Here is a 17,078-nt window from a genome sequence, read left to right on the forward strand (position 1 = left end):
CATTGCTGTGGGTCTGGAGTCACATGTAGGCCAGACCAGGTAAGGATGGCAGATTTCCTTCCCTAAAGGACAGTAGTGAACCCAATGTTTTTTTACGACAATTGAAAATGGTTTCATGGTCATAACTATAGTTTTAATTCCAGATTTTTATTGAATTCAAATTTCACCATTTGCAGTGGCGGGATTTGAACTTGGGTACCCAGAGCATTACTCTGGGGCTCTGGTTAACTCTGGTCAACACCACTATGCCACCGCCTCCTGAATTAAACAACAATTGGAATTGCAGGCTGCACACAGATATACCCAGCTTCAATAGCAGGGGAAACAAGCACCTTAATGCAAAAGGCAAGGTAGAAGCATTTCCACCATGTGCAGTTGCTTCATCAATGACCGTACCGCCATCATAAGGTCAGAAGTGGGAATAGTCGCTGATGACTGCACATTGTTCAGTACCACTTGCAACCCTTCAGATAACAAAGCAGTCCATGCCCTTCTGCAGCAAGATCTGGACAACGTTTAGGCTTAGTCTGATAAGTGAATAGTGACATTCACGCCACCCAAGTACCTGACAAGAGAAAATCCAACCATCTCCCCAAGACATTCAATGGCTTTATCATAGTTGAATTCACCATTATTCACATCCTTGGGGTTACCATTGACCAACTGAACCAGACATATAAATACTGTGGCTACAAGGCTGGGAATTTTAAGGTAACCCAGCTCCTAACATCTCAAAGCCCGCCCATTATTTACAAAGTACAAGTCAGCAGTGTAATGGAATACTCTTCATTTAGCCGGGTTGTATGGGTCCAACAACATTTAAGAAGCTCGACACTTCCAGGACAAAGCAACCCACTTGATTGGCACAGAATCCACATCTTAAACATTTACTCCCTCCAAAACCAGTACACTGTGGCAGCAGTGTGTACCATATACAAGATGCACTGAGCAACTCGCCAAAGCTCCTTCCACAGCATCTTCCAAACCCATGATCTCTGCCACCAAGAAGGACATGGGCAGCAGATGCATGGGAACACCACGACCTGCAAGTTCCCCTCCCCTCCAAGGCACACACCATCCTGACTTGGAACTGTATAACTGCCCCTGGAACTCTCTCCCTAACAGCATTGTGGGTCTACCTATACCACATGGACTGCAGAGATTCAAAGTGCTGGCACACCACCTCCTTCCTAAAGGCAAATAAAAACATTTTTTAAAAATGAATTTACAGAATGTGGGCATTGCTAGTTTGACCAGTATTTATTGCCATCCCAAGGTGTCCTTCAGATGGTGGTGGTGAGCCACTTTCTTGAACCGTCTAAGTCTGCGGTGTAGGTACACCCACAATGCTGTTAGGGACAGAATTCCAGGATTTTGACCCAGCAACAGTGAAGGAACAGCGATATATTTCCAATTCAGCAGAGTGAGTGACCTGGAGAGGAATTTCCTGGTGGTGGTGTTCATAGGTATCTGCTACCCATGTCGTTCTAGCATCTAGATGGTAGAGGTTGTGGGTTTGGAAGGTTCTGCCTAAGGAAGCTTGGTGAGTGCATGTAGTGCATCTTGTGGATGGTATACATGTCTGCCACTGTTTGTCGATGGCAGAGGGATTGAATGTTGGTGGATGGAGTAGCAATCAAGTGGACTGTTGTGTCCTATATGGTGTCAAACCTCTTGAGCGTTGCTGGAGCTGCACTCATCCAGGCAAGTGGAGTGCATACCATCACACTCCTGACTTGAGCCTTGCAGATGGTGGGCAGGCTTTGGGAAGTCAGGAGGCGAGTTACATGCCGCACGATTCCTAGCCTGGTTCTTGCAGCCATAGCATATGGATAGGGAACAAATGCTGGCCTTGCCAGCGACCCCAACATCCCACAAAATATTTTTTAAATGAGTGGAATCAGGGATAGAAGAATACTTAAGCCTCTGGAAAAAATTCCAAATTACATTTCCTCACCGTGTATGCAAAAATCAGGCTATTTTCCAGGGGGAAACTCAGTGGCTCCAAGTAAGTCAGTTAGGAGGATTAATGGTAACACACTAAAAATTGGGTACCCCCACAGCTAGCATAGCATTATACTAGGGAGTCACACTGATTCCTCTGTTCAATTTAAAACAGATTGCAAACCTTTTGAAATTGCGCAGAGTTGAAAAGAAAAGAAGGAAGAACCAGATGCAGGAGTAAAATTCTTAACATACAACCAAAATTGGAAAGAATCTTCAAGTGAAAGCTGAAGAAGACTTATGGGAGACTGAATAAATTGCGATGGTGAAATAACAGCGAGGCACAAATGAAGGAATTTGAATTGGCGATTGAATGAAAAATGAACCTTCACTAAAACACTTTGGATGATTATAAACATTCAAAGGGACTTTTACACTGGCTATTTTGAGAACTGTCTAATACAAACGGCATCATATTAGGAAATAAATTCCGAATGAATATTATGCAGATTGCTGCTGAGAGAGAAAAAGAACTTAGGCATGGTTCAGAATGACATCTTGGCTACATTAGAAAACCTTGACCAAGGAGGCAGTGAATGGCACAAATGTCATAAAGGATCAAATCTCTTTCCTAATGAACTGATCATATCTGAACACAAGGAAATCTTCAATCTAATCAAGATACAGATGCAGGAAATGTGACGTTGGATATAATATATTGAAGAAATTCAATAACCTTTCAAAATGTATCATCAGAGTAACATGAAGAATCATTATGGCCAACAGTGCGAAGGAGCTGAATTAACCTCAATCATCAACCCAAGCCATTTCAGTAAACGTGACATTTTAAATCTTGTTGATTTATCCTCCCAATGCTGCTCCAAAACCTTCGTTCTGCAACAGAGAGCAGCTGAAAACAGCGTGGAATTGCCGATGATCAGGGATGTTGCAATCCAGATGATTTCTATACTTTCTGACGGTGTAAAGAAAAGGTAATATCCTCCCCGGAACTGAAGAAAAACTCAGGAATGAAGAAACAACGAGGAATATAGCCAAACCGTTATCATCCAATGTGCGCAGGGAATGGGTGATGCCAATTAATTAAAAATACCAGTTTATGGAAAGTTCGGTTTACCAATGGAATACAGCACAATACTTGCAGCATGACTTAATATTCATGTACCCAAGTAAAGAGATTAATTTTTTAAACTTCTAAACATCAACAGTAGATTAAAAAATTAAAGCTATAAATTATATCGTACACAGGTACAGGTTCTGAATAACGTCCTATTTGCTACTGAGGGGTAAAGTAACATTTCTCATATTGGGGGACATCAGAAATTTCAGTAGCAGAGAATTCCGGTTTTGTAGAATCCAGGATAACACAAAGTTTGCTGGACTAGGGAGAAAAACATTGAAATTCTGAAAAAGGATCATGTTTAAATTTGAGAGGGACTGACAACCATTTTAAGGAAGACATGGAAAAGAAACTTGGGAGATTGGAAACAGTTCAATGTTTAATTCCCTTTTTAAAAAAAGGCAAAACATTTACAATGCAACTACAGATCTATTAATCTTCATTCTATGTAGAATAATGAGAACATCAGGAGTAAACTTGGGAGTATCTATACAATAAGAACCTAGTAAACAGTAGCTAACATGAATTCAGAAAGGTAATATCCTTGTGGAAGTAACATTCCAAGTGGACTTTAGAAATCCTTATGACATAACACACCTAAACGTCCAACAGACATTTGATGATTACCACACAAAAGACGATCTCAAGCTTAAAACGATGACGATTCATATGATGGGGAGTTACAAGGAAAGATTGGAGAACTTCAGATCTCAATTCTAGAAGAGGCTTCAGACAGGTAATCTTAGACAAGTACAAAAGAAGGAAAAGATATATTCAGAATATTACTTCAAGTAAATAATGAGTTGACACAAAGCCAGAGATTCAAACAGAGAAAGGGCAAATTGATATCAAAGCACGTTTCTCCTCATAAAGCAATCCACATTCTCACGGAGTGGATCTCTGGACAGAACAGCAGAGGCAAAAACTTCAAAACAATTTAAACAACAACTGGATCCTGCAGTGGGAACTGCGGAATGCCTGATTGGCCCTTGGCAATTATTGCTTGACCCTGTAAGAAATATATTATTCAATATATTTGGTGCCTGTTTATGAAGGTGTCCATTTACAAAAGAGGAAAATGGGTAAAAGTTAAAGGAAATTTTTTGCATTTATTTGGTGCTTCACTGTATTCTCTCAGAAACATAATAATAATCTTTATTAGTGTCACAAGTAGGCTGATATTAACACTGCAATGAGGTTACTGTGAAAATTCCCTAGTTGTCACCATGGCGCCTGTTCGCGTACACAGAGAGAATTCAGAATGTCCAATTCACCTAACAAGCACGTCTTTTGAGACCTGTGGGAGGAAACCGGAGCACCTGGAGGAAACCCACGCAGGCACGGGGAGAACATGCAGACTCCGCACAGACAGTGACCCAAGCTGGGAATCGAACCCAGATCTCTGGTGCTGTTAAGCAACAGTGCTAACCACTGTTCTACCGTGCCGCTCCCATTACACCATATTGCAGATAACTTTTTTTACATGGTAATTGCTGTTACATAGGCTAATGTGACAATAATCTGAATTTAAAGGTGTGATGTGGTTTGTTAATAGCCCTTCACTATGCCCCTTTTCAAAGCAGGAGAAGTTACATTTGACTAAAGACCGATCACCAAGTAATGAAGGCAACAAATTAAATATTCATAATCTAACAGATGTCACCTCATCATTAATGTTAACTTTCTAAGCAGCATTATTGAAAATATTTAATTTCAAATCAAGCTTAAAAAGAATGTGTTAGATGGGAAATGATTGGGACAAATAGAAAAATTGAAGGGAAAATATTTTGAATGTACACCATAGAAAACTCTCATGATTCGTATATGTTGGCGACACTGAAGAGTCAGTTACCTTGCCCTCTAACACTTTAAAAAATATTATTCAAAATATTCGAGGAGAGTCTCACAGCACTGAGGTCCCAGGTTCGATCTCAGCTCTGCGTCACTGTCGGTGTTGAGTTTGCACATTCTCCCAGTGTTTGCGTGGGTTTCGCCCCCACAACCCAAAGATGTGCAGGGTAGGTGGATTGAACTTGCTAAATTGCCTCTCAATTGGAAATAATGAATTGGGTACTCTAAATTTATTTTAAAAAACACTTTAAAATATTTCACAAACTCCTTCCGCCTGAAAAAAGCAATAACTTGTACGTAATTCATATCAGGGCACTAATACAAACAAACCATGCAGTAATGATTTATTCTTAATTTTAAAAAAATAAATGAGTATTTTATAGTGCTGTTGCATCACACAAACTATAGGTCTGTTTCCCCTACCCACCAGTCTACCTGTCCTTATTGATTTTATTGACGCAGAAAGAGTAACTAAATAAATGGAGAAAAGACTTGAGTAGACAAATGGAACAGAGAGGTAGGTCACGTATCACCGAGGTTTAGAGAATTATTTGGAGAAATGACAGGGTTTTTTTATTTGTTCATGGGACATGGATGTTGCAGGCTGGGCCAGCAATTATTGTTCATCCCTAATTGCCCTTGAGGAGGAAGTTAAGAGTCAACCACATTGCTATGTGTCTGGAGTCACATATAGGCCAGACAGGTAAGGATGACCAGGGCAGCACGGTAGCATTGTGGATAGCACAATTGCTTCACAGCTCCAGGGTCCCAGGTTCAATTCCCGGCTTGGGTCACTGTCTGTGCGGAGTCTGCACATTCTCCCCGTGTGTGTGTGTGTGGGTTTCCTCCTGGTGCTCCGGGTTCCTCCCACAGTCCAAAGATGTGCGGTTTAGGTGGATTGGCCATGCTAAATTGCCCATAATGTCCAAAATTGCCCTTAGTGTTGGGTGGGGTTACTGGGTTATGGGGATAGGGTGGAGGTGTGGACCTTGGGTAGGGTGCTCTTTCCAAGAGCCGGTGCTGACTCGATGGGCCGAATGGCCTCCTTCTGCACTGTAGATTCTATGACAGATTTCCTATATCCTAAAGGACATGAGTGAACCAGGTGGATTTTCCCCGACAATTGACATGGACAGCATTAAAATTTAATTCCAGATTATTTAAATTTGAATTTAAATGTCACCATTGCAATGGCTGGATTTGAATCTGTGACCTTGAAGCATTACTGTGGGTCTCTGGTTTACTAGTCCAATGACAATACCACTCAGCCACCGCCTCCCAGTAAAGGATAAAGGAAACATAACAACTGTGGATTCTGTCAACAAGCAACATACAGTACAACATAGGAGATTTCTGGTAAAAATGAAATAAATAACTGGAATTGAGGAACTATAGTCACAAGGGAAGGTATTTAGTTGCAAGGCAGAAGGCAAGAAATCCCTACACAGTGCAGATGGAGACCTTTCGGACCAAGTCTGCAAAAGAGTACCCTAGATAGCACACCCCCCCCCCCCACAGTCTCATCTTAAAAGGGGAAATTTAGCAAGGCCAATCCACCTAACCTGCACATCTTTGGAATGTGGGAGGAAACCTGAGCACCTGGAGGAAGCCCATGTAGACATGGGGGAAGAACATGCCAACTCCACACAGTCACCCAAGGAATTGAACCCAGGATCCTGGCACTGTGAGGCAGCTGTGCTAACTACTGTGCCATCGAAAACATAGCATCTAAGAATGGAATAGCTTACTGACTTACATTCCATGGAGTCCATGTTAGGGCTGTTATTATTTGCTGTTTATATTAAATGATCCAGAGCCTGGTATTCAAGGAAAATATCCAAATTTGTTGATGACACCAAACTTCGAGAGTGACAGGGAAGACGGTGATCATCATGAAGATTGTTAAAGATTTCAGGATCATACAGATGAGCGGATAAACAGGTAGGTAGCAGATGCAGTTCAAAATAGAAAATGTGAAAGCAATTCTAATTAGTTTCAACAAGACAGAAAAGATTTATTAAACATGAAAAAATTGGATTATGATAAAATTCTCCTTTACTCTCCCCTTTGTTTAACAATTGCACACAGATTTTAAGATTAACATGAATTATCAAGTACATTTAAAGCTACAATGGTCTCAGTAACACACAAAGTCCCTTTAAGCACACAAGATGACTGTGGTAAGACACAGTCCTCTGTGAACGCAAGTGAAAGTCTGTGGATTCCTCCTCAAAATCCCCCCAGATGATTTTATACTGTGAACCACCTTGTCTCACAGAACTCCAGCTTCTACATGAATGGTTTCAAACCTTCTTCTAAATTATGCTTTCCCTCCGCTGTATCCATCAAGATTTCGGTTTTAGGTTTAACACCTCTTCCTCCGGGTTTCCTTTGTCTTAAAGGTTTTTACACAAACTCCGAGGTCCAGCCATTGATTACCACAATGATTTCAAATAATGTCTCCCAAACTGTAGTCATTTCTTACAAACCTGAACACTACAGCAGATATCCTTCTGGCCTCTCACAATCCAAGCAATGTATTTTCAACTCTCTGACTTTACTGAACAGTAATCCATTCTGGCTCCCAGTTTCTTCTATTAACTCCAGATCTCATGGAAACATCTTTATTTCTCCAGTTTCCTTAACTAGCTGGACTTCAGGTGCCTGGCATCTGTTTTCTCAACAATTACCACATGGTATGGCTTTTCTTTTAGCAAGGCTGAGAGAGATATCCCCTCTTTAGCCTAAAGCTAACTCTGTCTAGCAGGGCTGTGAGAGCTTCCTTCTCTCTCACTACCTATCTCCACTGCAATTAAATTAGTTAAACTAAAACTTAAAAGTTTCTCTGTCTTACAAGGTCTCAGTTGCTAAGCATCAATGGCTGGTTTGTTTACTCTTCATGTCGTAACCCTCTCTAAGCACAATAGAATCACAGTTGGAATTGAAACCAACCCCCACACATTCATAAACCTTTGTCCAGCATGAATCTAACTATAGGTTTTATCCTTCCAGGTACAGAAACATTAACTCAAACCCACTTAAAACTATACCTTATTTTCTAATGTTTACCAATAAAAATAAATCCCTTACAACTATCTTTGTTTTCCTAACAAAAACAAATTAAAAAGTGTGATAGGTGGCAGAAACAGAGAAAGATCCTGTACCTAGAGACCTGGAATTAGGCGGAGTAGGCAGGGAAATGCAAATGGCGATGAGGAGATGTTGGATTTAGAGTTTTAGTGGAAATGAGAGGAGGAATAAATTGTGCACAGAAGCTAAATGGGTGAATGCATGCAAAAGGCAGCACAGTGACACAGTGGTTAGCACTGTTGCATCACAGCGCCAGGGACCCGGGTTCAATTCCAGCTTCGGGTGACTGTCTGTGTTGGGTTTGCATATTCTCCCTGCGTCTGTGTGGGTTTCCTCCGGGTGCTCCGGTTTCCTCCCACAGTCCACAGATGTGCATGTTAGCTAGATTAGCCACACTAAATTGCCCCTTAATGTCCAAAAGGCTGGTTGGGTTCCGGGGATAGGGTGGGGGAGTGGGTCTCGGTAGTGTGCTCTTCCGGAGGATCGGTGAAGACTTGATGGGTTGAATGGCCTCCTTCTGCACTGTAGGGATTCTATGAAAAGGTAGCAACACATTATTAAACCTGTTGCGTCTTTAGACTAACAATAGAAAATAAATAGATTGCCAAAGCACATGGGTTTAATGCAACATCAAAAGATTGGCACTTGACTTAGCAAAATCCCACAAAGTAGTCGGTGTGACATGCATGTCATGTGACTCCATTCTTAAAGAGACATCGCACAATACAATAACCCATATATATATATATATATATATATAAAAACAACAGGGTTGAGAGTTGTGAGAGATCAGTCGTGTATGAAAAGTTGAACAATTCACATTTTTGGCTTCTGCTTTTGGTTATATGTAAATTTAATGGGCAAAGCTAGTGCAGCAGCCTAACATCCATCTTTTCATAAGCAATTATTTTTGTCCCAATACAAACAGAAAAGCACAGTTGCCTTTGTCCACTTATTCTGCAGTTTTGAAAAATGCCTGCCATTGATTCGTTCACAAAAAAAGCATCTGCAATTTATTGTCCAAGCTATTCTCAAATAATCGGGAGAATAAAAATGAAGGAAATATATGCTTTGAGGTTTACAGTATGAAAAATAAATGTTTAATGTAAACAGCCAATGTTTTGGAATTCTCTGCACAAACAAAAGAAAACAAATTGTGCAATCATTCAATTTATCTCTGACCCAGGTTCTCTGTCTGAACTCCCTGCATGTACTAACTATTCCAAAAAGTTTTTGCAATTCATTTGCTAGCTTGTCTTGCAAATACAAAAATCTTTATGTTTTCAAACCTTTTACAAGGAGCAACAGGGGTAAATTGCAACATTGCAGCTTGGGTGGGCAACAGAGACAACTCGATCCATTACAGAACCTGCCGATTTAAATAAGGTACCAAAGTTTAAATAAGGTACCATGCACACACGCATCCCCCAGTTTTAAGGAGAGCCTTAAAAGGAGTAGGGAATGTGGGGAAGGGGGGGGGGGGGGGGGGGGGGGGGTGTTGGTAGTTGAAAATGTGGCCACCAGTGGGAGCGAGTGGAGGGGGGGGATGGATGGGTGCCAGATTCAGAGGAATGGAGAGTTCAGGGTGGGTAAGGCTGAAAGAAGTTGCAGATAAACAGAGGGGAGCGAGGCAATGAAAAAAATGAAGCACAAAGATGACAATTTCGAACTAAAACCATCACATACCCTGAAGCAAATGTAGTTTAGTAAGGACATGGGCGAGAAGACTCTGGTATGGTATAGGATACAGGCAGCAGAGTTTTTGATAGCCTCAGTTTATGGGGAATACAAAGTGGCTGACTGATCAGGAGGGCACTGAATTCAAGTTTGGAAGCAGGGGGCTACTCACTGATCAAATGTAATTTAACTTTCACAGAAAAATCATTAATTTGCCATATCTAAGGAAACAATTGCATCAGATTAATAATCATTAAATACCATATTTGTTCACAGGAGTAGGTAAAGTTCCAAGAGAGCTCTTGGCCTGTCTCTGAACCATCAAGCTGATCAAAGAGAATGGAACATGTGTGTGCTGAGGTGCCAAGAGCACGATTCCATGGCCATCAAATAGTTAACTATCCGTTAGACAGGCCCAGATGCTCGTGCAATGTTGACTATTTAATCGTGGATACCTAAATTCCATAAGTGTAATATTGGATATAATTTAATCCGACAAGCCGTCTCCTGACGGTGGGGCCAGAAGTGGGAGCTACTTCTAGTCACATGGGGCAGGTTTAGCACAGGGCTAAATAGCTGGTTTTTAAAGCATACCAAGGCAGGCCAGCAGCGCAGGTTCAATTCCCGTACCAGCCTCCCCGAACAGGCGGCAGACTGTGGCGACTAGGGGCTTTTCACAGTAACTTCATTTGAAGCCTACTTGTGACAATAAGCGATTTTCATTTCATTTTCATGTCGGGAGTCACAACACATGCAAGTATAACGTGGGTTACTCTGCAAGGATGGGCAGGTAATGTCATCAGGTGACTTAATTCCAGGTCAGGACAGGCTATAAAAGGCTTGCCTCTACACAATTCCCATATCTGTATGCAGGGAGAATTGGTAGTAATATCTGCCCAATCATCATCTTGGTCATGCCTGGAGAGAGACAAAGAGTGGCACAGTGATGCCCCCCCCCTGCAGGTTCTCCTCTAGGCCACGCAGGAACAGCGAGATGTGCTTTCCCCCCCCCCCCCCCCTCCCCCAAGGATGGAAATAGAAGATTCTTCCTGCTTGACCATGATGGCTGTGGACACCTGGAGATTTCAGAAAGAGGTCCACACGAAGATGGGTGCCATGCTGCAAAAAGTCTTCTGATCCACCAAGGTGACAATATGGAGTTGCATCAAAAGGCATCAAGTAATGGGAGTTTGCAAGTGGACGGAACAGCCAGGCTGAAAGATTTGTGATCATCATCAGAACCACATTGCAATAGAACCCAGACCATTTGACATTTGTGCATGACACGGCAATTGGGTACCAATTAGAATGTGTGGCCACTATGTGACATAGGGACAAAGGTTTCTCATGACAAGTCACCAAGTCTCCAGTTCGTCACGCAGGAAGAGACTGTTAATGCCAGGGAAAGGACCAAGACCAGAAGAGAAGTGGCCAACATAAACGTTCTAATGTCATGTGAGCAGGAAGTCATTGAGATTTCACGCAAGCAAGGCAGCCGGTTCATTGCAGGTGACAAAGCTGAATTAGCCAACCAACACAAAGTTAGGTAGGTATTGGGACATCACAATCACACATCCTTGTTTTCTAATCCCTCCCTGGTCAAGCCCTCTCTACCTCTAATCTCCTCCAGCAACATACCCATCCAATTACGGCTTCTTGTGTATCCATTATGTTAATCACTCAGTGAAGGCCACACTTTTAACTATCTAGGTCCTAAGCCTGACAAATCCCGCCCTATACCTCTTCATCTCACTTGCTCCCTTTAAGACACACCTTAAAACCTACCCCTTTGACTAAGCTTTCAGTCATCAGCCAAATATCACCTTTTGTGGCTCAGTTTCATATTCTGTTTCATAATGCTCCTATCAAGCACCGTGAGACTTTTTATCTTGTTAAAGATGTTTTATAAAAGTGTTACTGTAACAATGGGGAAGGTAGTTCCAGAAACCATGCAGAGGTAATGCGTTTTTATATCAACATTTGCGCAGAAACTACTGGATATTTATGTTCTACACATAGGAACGAGCTAGGTTCTGATTCTGTGAATGGTCTCTTATTTATAGTGTACACTGGGTCAGATTTTAAAAAATAAAAGATAAAACTTGAAAAAACTTGTGGAATTCACACATTCATTGAGTTACTCCAATATGGAAAAATATCTGGTGAATGCAGTCTGCCAACACCAAGGAAGATCAGGGCACATTTTAAAAAAACTTATCACTTAGTTGACTCGCATTTCATCCACTTACAAGCTAATTTAATCTTTGGTCTTCAGCTAGTTAAGAAAAAACATATACAAAAGGAGTTTAAAAGGGAAACTGTCACATGGGAGTGCACATTTAACCACTTTGCAACAAAACACATGGCAAAACGTATCAAATAATTTGTGAAAACAGTCAAAAACTAATTTTAATGTCCAAAGACACAAATTCCCATTTAAACATTAATGAGGACCACCATGATGCAAGTCGAAGACAGCTCTTTTGACTTGTCCTCATCAATCTTTTCATGTGTTAATTTACAAGAGTAGAATATATGTACAAGGTAAGCGGAAGTCACATAATTCTCTCTTCCCCCCCCCCCCCCCCAATCTAAAAGATGCATTTGCAATTTTCACTATTAACTGAGCCCACATGGCAAATAACGAACCATTTATTTTTAAAATCTAGTCTACCGTAGATTTTCAGCACTTTTCAGCAAATGTGGTGTGTTAATGTGGTGAACAAACAACACCAGTATATAAACTGATTTTATGTACGAATCCACACAGGGATGATGGGGGATATCTTATTAATTTACAGAAACCCATTTACCTTTAACCTGGTATCTGAGAGTTTTATGATCAAATTAATCCTTGGTCTGTACTCTCAAATATCAGTCATATATCACACTTCATTCTGACCATACGCCTGAAGCAATCAAACCCGAGTGAACACAGCAGCACAGAACTGCACAATCAGAGTACTCTCTTTTCTTCCCCATATAAGAAAGCAGCAGCAAAGTAGGTAGTATAAATCAGTTTCTCATGAGGATTGCTGCAGAACCACTTGAACATGCACAGCACTGTTAATCTGTTAGTAGTGTAATAAAAACAAAAGAATGAAGTATTGCGAACATCCTGTTGGAGGGTGAAAAAGCCAGTAGAAAGGCAACAAGACCTCACATTATTTTGTGAGCTGTGAGAAGACGATTGGCAAATGCAGCCGACAAAGAAAATCAACTAACAAAACGAGGCACTGAAAAGCTGTCTTTGGACATTTCTGCGAGAAAACCATTAACTGCAAGCTTCTCTTCACACCAGGGGTGAGTTTCATATTTGATCTGCTCTATACAATATCATTTATCATTTAAATTTGTGGGAAAAGATACTCAAAGTGTATAAATGACCAAACAAAAAGCATTACCTGCAATATACGCACAGGGTAATATATTTCCTCTTTAGTGACTGAGCTCATTTCTAAGCCAATGAAGAGCAACAGAATTGGAAACAAAATGCTAAAATTTATGACAATCGATAAAGCATGTTGATGAGAATTGCATTCAGCGCAAGTACCAATGCATTTAGCTGAAGCTTATATTGCATGTCCTATTTTAATATTTTAATTGTTTGCAAATATAAGGCTTATTCAGAGTCCTGATACTGTACTTGGAAATTGATGCATTTAAAGATACCATAGGTCTATCTCTCAATCGAAATATTTGCAATTAATGTTCTATATAAGCATGTGCTTTTGATTAAATAAATACTCATGAACAATTCCCACCCTACAAAAATGAAACACCATGGCTACAATAGATTCTGCTTCAACTCCTACACCTTGAGTGACAGACTGAAATAGTATTACAAAAGGCAGACTTTTTGTCGAATAGAATTTAATAGAAGGAAAAGGACTTACCTGAATTGTATTCTTAAATCTAAGGACTCAGCCTCCTGACAGTAGGCCATTAAGTTGATCAGACTTTAAATGTTTGCTAGACAGATTAAATCATTCTCAGAAACGTTCATGTGTCTGAGTTACAACTAACATTTGGTAAACTGAAAGAACGGAACAAGACAGCTAACTGAACAATAGCCTCCTCAAGGTCCAAAAATATTTAAGATGAAAATATCAATAACCAATTTGGGCTTTAAATTTTGCCACTGCGTATGTTTCAGGATCACCAAAACTGCATTGCCTTCCAGCAGGGCTACTTGTGTACCAAACTAATATTTATTGTTCACATTCATTATTCAAGCAAAGCTATAGAGCTGAATGATAAAAAGCCATAACAATTGGCTTTGAAGCCAATTAACACAAAGCCCATTTTAACCCCAACAGCCAAAGAACAAACAGGCAGATGGGTAGTTAGAATTGCCTGGCTGATTTATCCTCAGCTGAACAGGACTAAACCCACCCTCTTCTATTATAACCTTGCTCTTCTGAACAGGCAGCAAGGACACCTGCCTGAAGCTGATGATGTATTTCTTTAAATAAGCACATCAGGGTCAAATTAGTGCATCACAATCCAATTTAAAATGTAGACTGAGCAAGGAAGTCATTATGGCTTTGCTGTTCGGTGAAGACAGCAAGAAGAGAACCTGAGATCAGAAGTTTTTTTTTTATAAGAGATCAAGAGGGGCAAGAATGCTCCTCTGCGTCCTACAAGAGAAATGTAGGCCTCCCTTGCCTCAGGCTATTCCCCCTTGCAAAACCCTCCTTCCAGTGACTTACTTTCTTGCTGGCAACCATTCCTTCGATGAACTCAATCTGCAGAAAATCCTTGGGAATGCATCAGTCTTACGTCCTATGAATGTGCCCGAGTGAAGTCACCTCTACTTGATGAGTGCTAACATACTTGGGACATTTTCCTTTGAAAGAACTGGCATGTGTGTTTTTTAAAATAAATTTAGAGTACCCAATTCATTTTTTCCAATTAAGGGGCAATTTAGTGTGGCCAATCCACCGACCCTGCACATCTTTGGGTTGTGGGGGCGAAACCCACGCAAGCACGGGGAGAGTGTGCAAACTCCATACGGACAGTGACCCAGAGCCGGGATCGAACCTGGGACCTCAATGCCGTGAGGCATCAGGGCTAACCCACTGTGCCACCGTGCTGCCCGGCATGTGTGTTTTTGTCCTTCCATTAGTTGTTGAGCATGTGTTACAGACAATGATGAAAATTGTTAAGCTTCCTCTCCTGACAGCTGTAATTGCTCCATGCCTCACAGCCATACAAGATTGGGCTAATACAGGCCTCGCTAACCAGCATCTTCATCCTAAGCATTAGCTCATTGTTTCTTCATGTTTATTTTGTGAACCCACCAAAGATGGCAGCTGCTTTTCCCATGTATACATCAAGTTCTGCATCAGGAGTCTGATTGTTTGTCACAGTGGTCGCAAGGTGGCAGAATTTGCTAACCATTTCCAGCAGGTGTTGTTTAGTGAGAGTAAGAGTGGAGATGTGACACTGTCCCATAACTATGGTTTGCTGACATTTATAGTAAGGGAGAACAAGTTACAGGCTTGGAGCAACAATCCATGAGCCTTTGTGGATGAGTTTCCTTGTGAGTTACTAATACAGCATAATTAGCCGAGAAGAGTTCTCTGACCAAGATGTGATGTATTTTTGTCTTCACTTTCAGTCCAGACAGATCGTAGAACGTGCCAAATGACCTAGGATGCAGGCAAACTCTTCCCATAAGGGAAAATCACTGTGGATGCTGGAATCTGAAGCAAAAACAGCAAATGCTGGACAATCTCAGCAGGTCTGGCAGTACCTGTGGAGAGAACGGAGCTAATGTTTCAAGTCGAAATGACTCTTTGTCAAAGTTTGGTCAAATTCTTTCCATATCTGCAGGGGAGGCATGGTTAGGTGCATGGAGTTGATAATACAGAAAAATGTGGTGCTGATGACACAGCCCTAGTTCACTCCATTCTTCAAACTGAAATTGCCAAAATGGTATAATTAAACTGTACAGTACAGTGCATGTTGTCACAAAACGATTGCATGAGACAAAGGAGCTTTGCTTTGCTGGCAGTCAGTTTTCTGCAACCAACCATTTTTAATTTGTTTTTCCACAGGATGTGGCCAGGGGACCAGCATTTGTTGCTGATTCCCAATTGCCTTTGAGATGGTGGCGGTGAGCCGCTTTCTTGAACTGCCGCAGTTCATGTGACGTAGGTACACCCTGCTGTTTGGAAGGGAGTTCCAGGATTTTGACCCAGCGACAGTGAACAACGGCAAAATTTCCAAGTCAGGGGGTGGGGGTTAGCTGCACAGGAGCCATGGCTTCATCTGCCTAGGCAATGACATTCACCACTAGAACTGCCTGAAGAGACAGCTAAATTGGTTATTTAAGAACAGATATTGAAGATAGCAAATTGTTGTATTGATCTGCCAGACATGACTTATTTTTGTTCTTTTTCGATCTCCATCTGACAGATCTCTGCAATACTATAATCTCTGTAGCACTCTGCACTAAGCTGTCAACAGTGGCTTGGTTGGTAGCACACTCACCTCAGAGTCTGAAAGTTCAAATACCACTAAAGAACAAAGTAACACTACAGTGCAGCACTGAGGGAATTTTCTTCTTCGGCAGACACTCAAGAGTTGGGAATGACTTGATTCCACACAAAAAATGCGTTTGCAGGTGACTGACGAGTTCAATACACGCCCTATGGTCCGTATCACAGGTGGGGCACACGGTGGCTGGAGGAGCGAATGGGTGGGGTGAGCCACACGCTCCTTTCATTTTTGACGCTTGGCTTCAGCTTGGTTTCAGTGATGAAACTCAAGGTGTTTCCCTCCTTCCTGGAAGCATTTCCTCCTCTTCAGGTGGTCTTGGGCCAGGAATTTCCAGCTATTGGTGGGGATGTTGCAACTTTTCAAGAGGCTTTGAGAATATCGTTGAAGTGTTGAAGTGAGCCTGGGGCTCGCTTGCTGCGTCTAATCTTCGAGTAAAGGGCTTGTTTCGTGTCAGGCATGGGGTGATATGACCGCCCAGTGGGGCTGATCGAGGGTGGTCAATGCTTCAATGCTAGGGATGTTGGCCTAAGCGAGAACACGGACATTGCTTTGCAGGACTCGTGGAGGCAGCGCTGGTGACACTTCTCCAGGGTTTTAAGGCACCTTCTGCACAATAGAGCCACATACGAGGGTAGGTATCACGAATGCTCTGAAGACCATGAGCTTGGTGGTGCTTTGGAAGTCCAGGTCCACAAACACTTTCTTCATCAGGTAACCGAAGCACACTGGGCTAAATCGCTGGCTTTTAAAGCAGCCCAGGGCAGGTCAGCAACACGGTTCAATTCCCGTACCAGCCTTCCCGAACAGGCACCGGAACGTGGCGATTAGGGGCTTTTCACAGTAACTTCATTGAAGCCTACTTGTGACAATA

The 17,078-nt window shown here is 41.7% G+C and overlaps 1 protein-coding gene across 2 annotated transcripts in view; it reads right to left on the reverse strand.

Annotated features, from left to right (window-relative positions):
• Nucleotides 1-17,078, reverse strand: part of cyfip1 (cytoplasmic FMR1 interacting protein 1) — a 275,966-nt gene that overhangs the window by 46,446 nt on the left and 212,442 nt on the right. The gene's annotated exons all lie outside the window — the stretch shown is intronic.

Source organism: Scyliorhinus torazame, chromosome 15 (assembly GCF_047496885.1).
Source record: "Scyliorhinus torazame isolate Kashiwa2021f chromosome 15, sScyTor2.1, whole genome shotgun sequence".
NCBI classification, from domain to species: Eukaryota; Metazoa; Chordata; class Chondrichthyes; order Carcharhiniformes; family Scyliorhinidae; genus Scyliorhinus; species Scyliorhinus torazame.